Below are 7,739 nucleotides of genomic sequence, written 5' to 3'. Positions count from 1 at the left end.
AGGAATGCGAGCGATGGGGAGCGGCTGTAAATACACATGAAGTTTTGCTTGCTTGCCCACCGCTCACCTCCTGCTGTGTGGCCCCGTTTCCTAACAGGCCATGGACTGGTACTGGTCCGTGGCCCAGGGGCTGGGGACCCTTGGCTTAGAAGAACATTGTAGTGGGTATTGGTAGCTTGCCTCCTAGTCCTCTGTCCATTCCCCCTTCTTCTGACAACATTTGGGGCTCTACCTGTCCCTACTCTGTTCAAGAGGTTTGGCTGGATCTCCACCCCTGGATCCAGTCAATCTGAGCATGGCATCCCCCTGGCTGTGGAGACTGGTTCAGAGATGGGCATGTGCCTGAGCCCGTCCAAGCACAGCCAATCCCAGTGCTTCTGTAGGAGCTCTTGGAAAAGCTTCTCTTTCCTGGTGGACTAGAATCTGAGAGGAAGAGAAGCTTATCACCAAGTGCAGCTTTAGAACAAAGCCAACACACACACGGGAGAGACTAAGAACAAAAGACAAAGAGATTCAGGGCCTAACGATGTTGCTTGAACCCCTGAATCAAGCTGTGCCTGAAGCTGCGGTACCCCTTGCCTTCTCTGTATCTGAGACAATATATTCCCTCTGCTGAAATTTGTTTGTGTTGGATTTTCTGTCACTTGCAACAGAAAGACTCTTTTTTAACCATTAAAAATAATTATTTTATTTTACATTTATTTTTGGCTGCGTTGGGTCTTCGTTGCTGCACGTGGGTTTTCTCTAGTTGTGGCGAGCGGGGGATACTCTTTGTTGCGGTGTGCAGGCTTCTCATTGCAGTGGCTTCTCTTGTTGCAAAGCACGGGCTCTAGGCGCTTGGGCTTCAGTAGTTGTGGCGCACAGGCTCAGTAGTTGTGGTGCACGGGCTTAGTTGCTCCGTGGCATGCGGGATCTTCCCAGACCAGGGCTCAAACCCATGTCCCCTGCCTTGGCAGGCAGATTCTTAACCACTGCGCCACCAGGGAAGCTCTAACAGAAAGACTTTTAACTGATAGAAATTGCAGAAGCTGCAAGTTTTTGTTTGTTTGTTGGCTTAAAAGAGTGTTTGAAACCATACAGTCCTAGCCCAGAGGAATTCTCTGAAGTGTTTCTCGAATAGGTGGATAAATGAATTACCTAACTGTGTTCTCCTATTATTACTTTGGTCGATGGACATGAGAATTGGTAAATGGAGATGCTAGAAGAGGGGTGTTGGAAAATTTTCTTGTTTTTCCCTAACACTGGAGAAACTTTCATTCTTGTTTTGTGGGGTAGGCCAAACCCTGCCATCATTATGAGGATGACGAAGGGTGTGAAGGGCCAGGGCAGGACCTCAGGGAGAAGGCCTGAGAGAGGAGGCAAGAGTCCTTTGCAGGGAGTCAAGGGGCTCATCTTACGCTTTGGGGCTCAGCCCCTGGAATGCAGGAGGAAAGAGGGAGCGTGGAACGTGGAGAAAGTTTGGGCTCTCGATCCAGACAGCCAGGTTGAATGCTTGCTCTTCTGGTGACAGCCTATGTCCCTCTGTCTGCCTCACCGAGCTGTGAGCTCAGATCTTTACCTTGTGTCCCGAATGCCAGGCTTGGCACAGAGGTGGCCTCAGAGCAGACTCATGGGACAAAGCCGAGGATGACAGGAGATCCCTTTCCCAGTGAGAATGACATTTGTGGTAGAGTCTCAAGTGTGTGCCTCTCTCTCCTCCCATCAATGCTCTTTCTCATCAGTGTTCAATTTTTCTTCTCTTCTTTGCGGCGCACATGTTCTCCTCACTCCTTAAGCAGTTGGTCCCCCTAAAAGAGGTTGTTTTCCCAAGAAACAATTGGTTGTTTCCACCAATTGCAAACAGATGAAAACCCCCCTTGCCTGAGACTTCCCTGGTGGTCCAGTAAGACTCAGCGCTCCCAATGCCGGGGGCCAGGGTTCAGTCCCTGGTCAGGGAACTAGATCCAGAATGCATGCCACAACTAAGAAGTCTGCATGCCACAGCTGAAAGATCCCGCATGCCACAACTAAAGATCCCACATGCCGCAACTAAGACACGGAGCAGCCAAAATAAATAAATAAATAAATAAAATTTAAAAAACAAATAAATTTAAAAAATATATGTTAAAAAGAAAGAAAATCCCCTTTCCCTTCCCCTGACCCCTACTGCATGTGGTCATGGAGGTGTAGGGATTAGCCTCACCTTTGCTACTTACCAGCTGTGTGGCCTTGGGCAAGTGTCTTGGCTTCTCTGAGCCTCAGTTTCCTCATCTGTGAAGTGAAGATAACTCATTCTTTGTGGGGTTATGTGAAGATTAAATGAAATAACTTATGTGGAAGGGCTGAGCACAGTGCTTTCCATTAAAGTTGGGTGCAGTAAGAGAGAATTCCCACCCTCCAGCCTCCAATGAAGGTAGGACTTGAAGAAGTGTCTGTGCATTGATTCCACATGACCCCACGTGTCCGTGTGTGTGTGTGTGTGTGTGTGTGTGTGTCCACGTGTGTGCATGTGTACTGTGCTTATGGGATGTGCATGCGGACTTGAAGAAGTGTCTGTGCATTGATTCCACATGACCCCACGTGTCCGTGTGTGTGTGTGTGTGTGTGTGTGTGTGTCCACGTGTGTGCATGTGTACTGTGCTTATGGGTATGTGCATGCTGTGTTTGTGAGCACCTAAGTGTGTGTGTAAACAGAAATGTGCATATACGAACGTGTGCTTCTCTGTGCGCATGAGTGTGTGTGGGTGTGCGCGTGTGTTTTCCCAGCACTATTAGTGGAAAGCCGTAAGTATGCTTTATGGCAGCAGCAGTAGCAGCTCTGTCCTCCCAGCCATTAAGCTGCCTCCCTCCTCTCATCTGGGGGTGGGGAGCTGCTGCAGCCTTGGTGCCCTCCCTCCCCAACCCCTGCATGCTGAGTGAGCACCGTTGCCCCCCCTCTCACCATATGCCTGTCTTTTACAGTTCTTTGGTGCGTGGTGCCCATCGAGTGGGTAATTAGCTAAATGAATTAACTGACGTCCATACACGTAATTAGCAAATGGTTATAAGCAGCTATTCTCCTTGGGATGTCTAAAATTTCTAGGGGTCAGACGCTGGGGGGGGAGGGGGAGGGTTTGTGATCTTTTATAAGGAGGAATAAAAGCAGCCAGTGTGAGTGCCAGGGACCACGACGGGCCTGGGGTGCTCTCCAGGCTCAGTGGCCTGGCTGTGGTGGGGGAGAGGGGCCAGGAAGGAGGGGAGAGGGGTCCATGAACTTGGTCAGGGGAAACTGACTCCTAAGGCACTGGGAGTCAGAAGGCCTGGGTTCCCGCCCCATCCGTGTGACTTTCTCTGTGACCTTGGGTAAGTCTCTTCTCTCTGGGCCACAGTCTCCACTTCCAAGAGAAATGGATGGGACCAGCTGTCTCTTAGGACTCTCCCAGTTCTGACATTCTTCTCTACTTTAAGCCAAACTTTCTAACAGCAAACAGGGTTGTGCAAAGATGGAGCCATGTGCCCCCTTCTTCCTTCCAGAGCACGGCGTCACCATGCTCTCTCTCACCTGTAGGTTTGGGTACATGCTGTGCCCTCTGCTCCAAATGCCCTTGTCCACCTTCTCTGCCTTTAAGGTCGTCCAGAGCAGCGCGGTCCAATAGAACTTTCTGAAATGATGGAAATAACCCATACAGTAGCCACGAGCCACATGTAGAGATTGAGCACTTGAAATGTGACTAGTGCAACTGAGGGATTGGATTTTAAATTTATTCACTTTTAATTTATTTACATTTAAATAGCCACAAGTGGTTCGTGGCTATTGTATTGGACAGCACAGCTCTAGATCTTTTAAGATCCAGTTGATTCATTTATTTGATTACTCAGTCATTCATTCATCCAACAAATATTTATTGAGTGCCTGCTGTAGCTAGGCATGGAGGAGACTACCAAGAATAGGCAGTCATGACCCCTGTCCTCATGACACAGTTGTAATGGGAAGGAATAGGAGGGAGAGAAGAGAGAAAAACAAATGGACAAAATAATTGGAAATTATAATAAGAGCTATGAAAGAAATCAACTAGGGGTTGAGACAGAGACTAGAAAGCCCAGGGAAGACCTTCTTTAGATGGGGTGCTCAGAAAACGTGTTTCGGAGGAGGTGTCATTTAAGCTGGGGCCCAAGGGATGAGAATGAGCCCTCCAGGGAGAGAGTGGAGGAGGGGTGCTGTAGGCACTGAGGTCAGGAGGCAGGAAGAGCTGGTGAGTCTGCAAAAAATCAGTGGGGTTGGGGTGTGAAGAGTGTGAGGGTGAGGCCAGGAAGTGGGGGCAGGTGCCTGATTGAGAGGCCACAGGAGGGCTATGGATTTTGTGGTAAGAGTGGTGGAGGTCCCTGAGGGGGCCTAGGCAGAGACGTGGCACCATGAATGAACATCTTCAGAAGCTGACATGGCTGCTCCAAAGGGGCCAGTGGAGGGGGCCCTAAGGGAAGCCAGGGGATGGTCATCTAGAGGAGGGCACCTGGCCAGGGTGGTACAAGGACAGCTCATAGTCCCTTCCACCAGGAAGCTTTCCCTGGCTCCCCCAGGCTAGACCAGGCACCTCTCTGTGATAATGGCACCGCCAGGCCTAACTCCGCCACGGCACTTTCACCACTTGTCATCACCTGTTATGGTCAGACCTCCCCACCATGGGATCACATCTGATTCTGCATCCCCACCTCAACAGAGGGCCTGGTGCAGAGTGGGTGCTCAGGCAGGACAGCCCCTCCCCAGCTCAGCCGGGGTGTCCTCCATCTCCTGGGAAGAGGCCACCTGGGAAGGTGACAGTGGTGGTGGGAGAGATGCCTGAGCCCCTGCCTTCTCTACTACCCCTGCTGCCTCATGTGCTGCATTTTGCGGTTTACAGAGCCTCTTTCCCATCCATGGCCTCAGCTGTCTCTCCAAACAGCCCTGAGAAGTAGGTGGAGCAGTAACCCTCATCTACCCATTTTATAGATGGACAGACAGGAGCCCAGGGGGACCAAGTACCTTAGCCTGGAGCAGAAGTCCTCAACCTCTTTGGAAGTTACAGATTATGGAGGTTCAGTGTATAACTTTTGGGTCAGACAGCCTGGGTTTGAATGCTGGCCATTAATTTCTTAGCTGTGTGACTTCAGGCAAAGTACTTAACCTCTCTGAGAATAAGTGTCCTTATCCGTAAAATGGGGGAATAACTGCATCTATTTCCCAGGGTGGTTGTGGGACTTGTAAAGTGCTCAGGGGAGTGCCTGGCATATAAGAAGCATTTAGAACTCTTCGCAATGGTTGTTTGGGAATCTGATGGAAGTTATGTACATCCACAAAATGCATATATGGTTTCAGAAATTTCACAGAGCTCCTGGAGCTCAGCCATGCATGCCGTGGTGACCATGGACCCCAGGTTAAGAAAATGTAATAAGAAAGACCCTAGTAGCAAGAGAGATATTTAAGGAATAAAGTGTTTAAGGAAAAAAAGGTATGTAAGACTGACATGGAAAAGATTTTTAACACTTAACCAAAGGACATATAAGACTACTTAAATGCAAAGACTTAACATTGATAAGGGTATCAGTTGTCCCCAAATCAATATATTAATATATAAATATATTTAATGCAACTCTAACGTTCCAACAGGGATTTCTATGGAATTTTATATATATATATATATATATATATAGATAGATATATAGATAGATAGATAGATAGATAGATATAGATATAGATATAGATATAGATAAAGATCCAAAAAACAGCCAAGCCCTTTCTGAAGAAAAATAAGGTGGGTAGACTTGCCCTACCAGGTATCAGTATTTGTTATAAAGCTCTAATAGTTAAAACAGTGTGGGTAGGCTCAGGAATGGGCATATTGACCAGGGAAATAGAATTGAGAGCCTGACATAGAACTCTGCATTTAATAGAGAGACTGACATAGAACTCTGTATGACAGAAGCAAAAGGCAATTACCAGCGTGGTTCAGACTATGGCAGATTCCAGAGCCAGACTGCCTGGCTTTGAATCCTGGCTTTGACACTTACTAGCTGTGTGATCTTGGGCAAATTGCTGAATCTCTCTGGCCTCAGTTTCCCCAGGGAGGAAAGAGGGGCTATTCAATAAGTGGAAGTGGACAACTTAGTTGTAGATATGGAAAAATGAAACAATTCATACCCAACTTCTTACCAAAAAGTCAATTTCAAATGAATTAAGTACTTAAAGATCCAAAGCAACACATTGAAACATTGAGAAGAAAATGTAAGTGAACATCATTCTGACTTTGGGGTAATTTTTTAAAGAGACCTCAAAAGCACTAACCATGGGACTTCCCTGGTGGTGCAGTGGTTAAGAGTCCTCCTGCCAAAGCAGGGGACATGGGTTCGAGCCCTGGTCCGGGAAGATCCTACATGCTGTGCTGCAGCTAAGCCCGTGCGCCACAACTACTGAGCCTGTGCTCTAGAGCCTGCGAGCCACAACTACTGAGCCTGTGCTCTAGAGCCTGCGAGCCACAACTACTGAGCCCGCACGCCTAGAGCCTGTGCTCCGCAACAAGAGAAGCCACCGCGATGAGAAGCCTGTGCACTGCAACAAAGAGTAGCCCCCGCTCGCCGCAACTAGAGAAAGCCTGCATGCAGCAACAAAGACCCAATGCAGTAAAAAAATAAATTAATTAAATAAATTTTAAAAATAATAAATTTAAAAAAATTTTTAAAAAAGCACTAACCATAAAACACTGATGTATTTGACTATATTAAAACCCAGAACTTTTTCTCAAAAGAAATCTTAAAGGAAGTAAAGTACTACAAACACAAGAACATATTTTCAATACATATAGTAGCTAAAAGATAAGTATTAAGAACATGCAAAATTGGTAAGAAAGAGAAGCAAGCCCAATCAAAAAATGGGAAAGAAATATATGGCTAGGTATTTCTTAGAGAAGGAAACATGTATGGCCAATAAACAACTGAAGAGATGCTCACCTTACTAGTAATTGTGGAAACAAAAGTCAAGACAACAACAAAATGTCATTTTACAACATTTGATTGGCCAAAATCAGAAGGCTGACGATTGGAGTGAGTATGGATCATGGGATTGCTTACGTGTCACTTGTGAGTACACAAATTGATACAACCACTTTGAAAAACAAGTTATTATTATTTTGTAACTTTGGACATTTTCATACCCTATACCCCAGCAATTCTAGTAGGTATATACCCACTCCTAGGTATATACTCCTTGTATTGCACCAGGAATCATGTAGGAGAATATTCATAACAGCAATCTGTAATAGAAAAACAACAACAAACGTCCTCCTCCAAGCAAGGGAATGATAAATACAAAATTCAGCGTAGGGACTTCCCTGGTGGTGCAGTGGTTAAGAATCCGCCTGCCAATACTAGGGGCACAGGTTTGATCCCTGGGTCCGGGAAGATCCCCCATGCCACAGAGCAACTAAGCCCGTGAGCCACAACTACTGAGCCCACGTGACACAACTACTGAAGCCCACGTGCCTAGAGCCCATGCTCCACAACAAGAGAAGCCACTGCAATGAGAAGCCTGCACACTGCAACGAAGAATAGCCCCCACTCGGCCCAACTAGAGAAAGCCCTCATGCAGCACCAGTGCAGCTAAAAAATAAATTAATTAATTAATAAAAAAAAAAATTCAGGATAGTGATTCCCTGAGCTGAGGAGGGACATGGGATGAGGAGAACAATATAGATAGATGAAAGTTATCACTAATGTTCTAAAATTTGGGTGGTGGGTTCACAGGTCTTGAT

The sequence above is a fragment of the Lipotes vexillifer genome, unplaced genomic scaffold, assembly GCF_000442215.2.
Source record: "Lipotes vexillifer unplaced genomic scaffold, Lipotes_vexillifer_v1.1 scaffold1003, whole genome shotgun sequence".
NCBI lineage: Eukaryota > Metazoa > Chordata > Mammalia > Artiodactyla > Lipotidae > Lipotes > Lipotes vexillifer.
The sequence above is the reverse complement of the archived record's forward strand: the minus strand, read 5'-3'. Positions refer to the sequence as shown.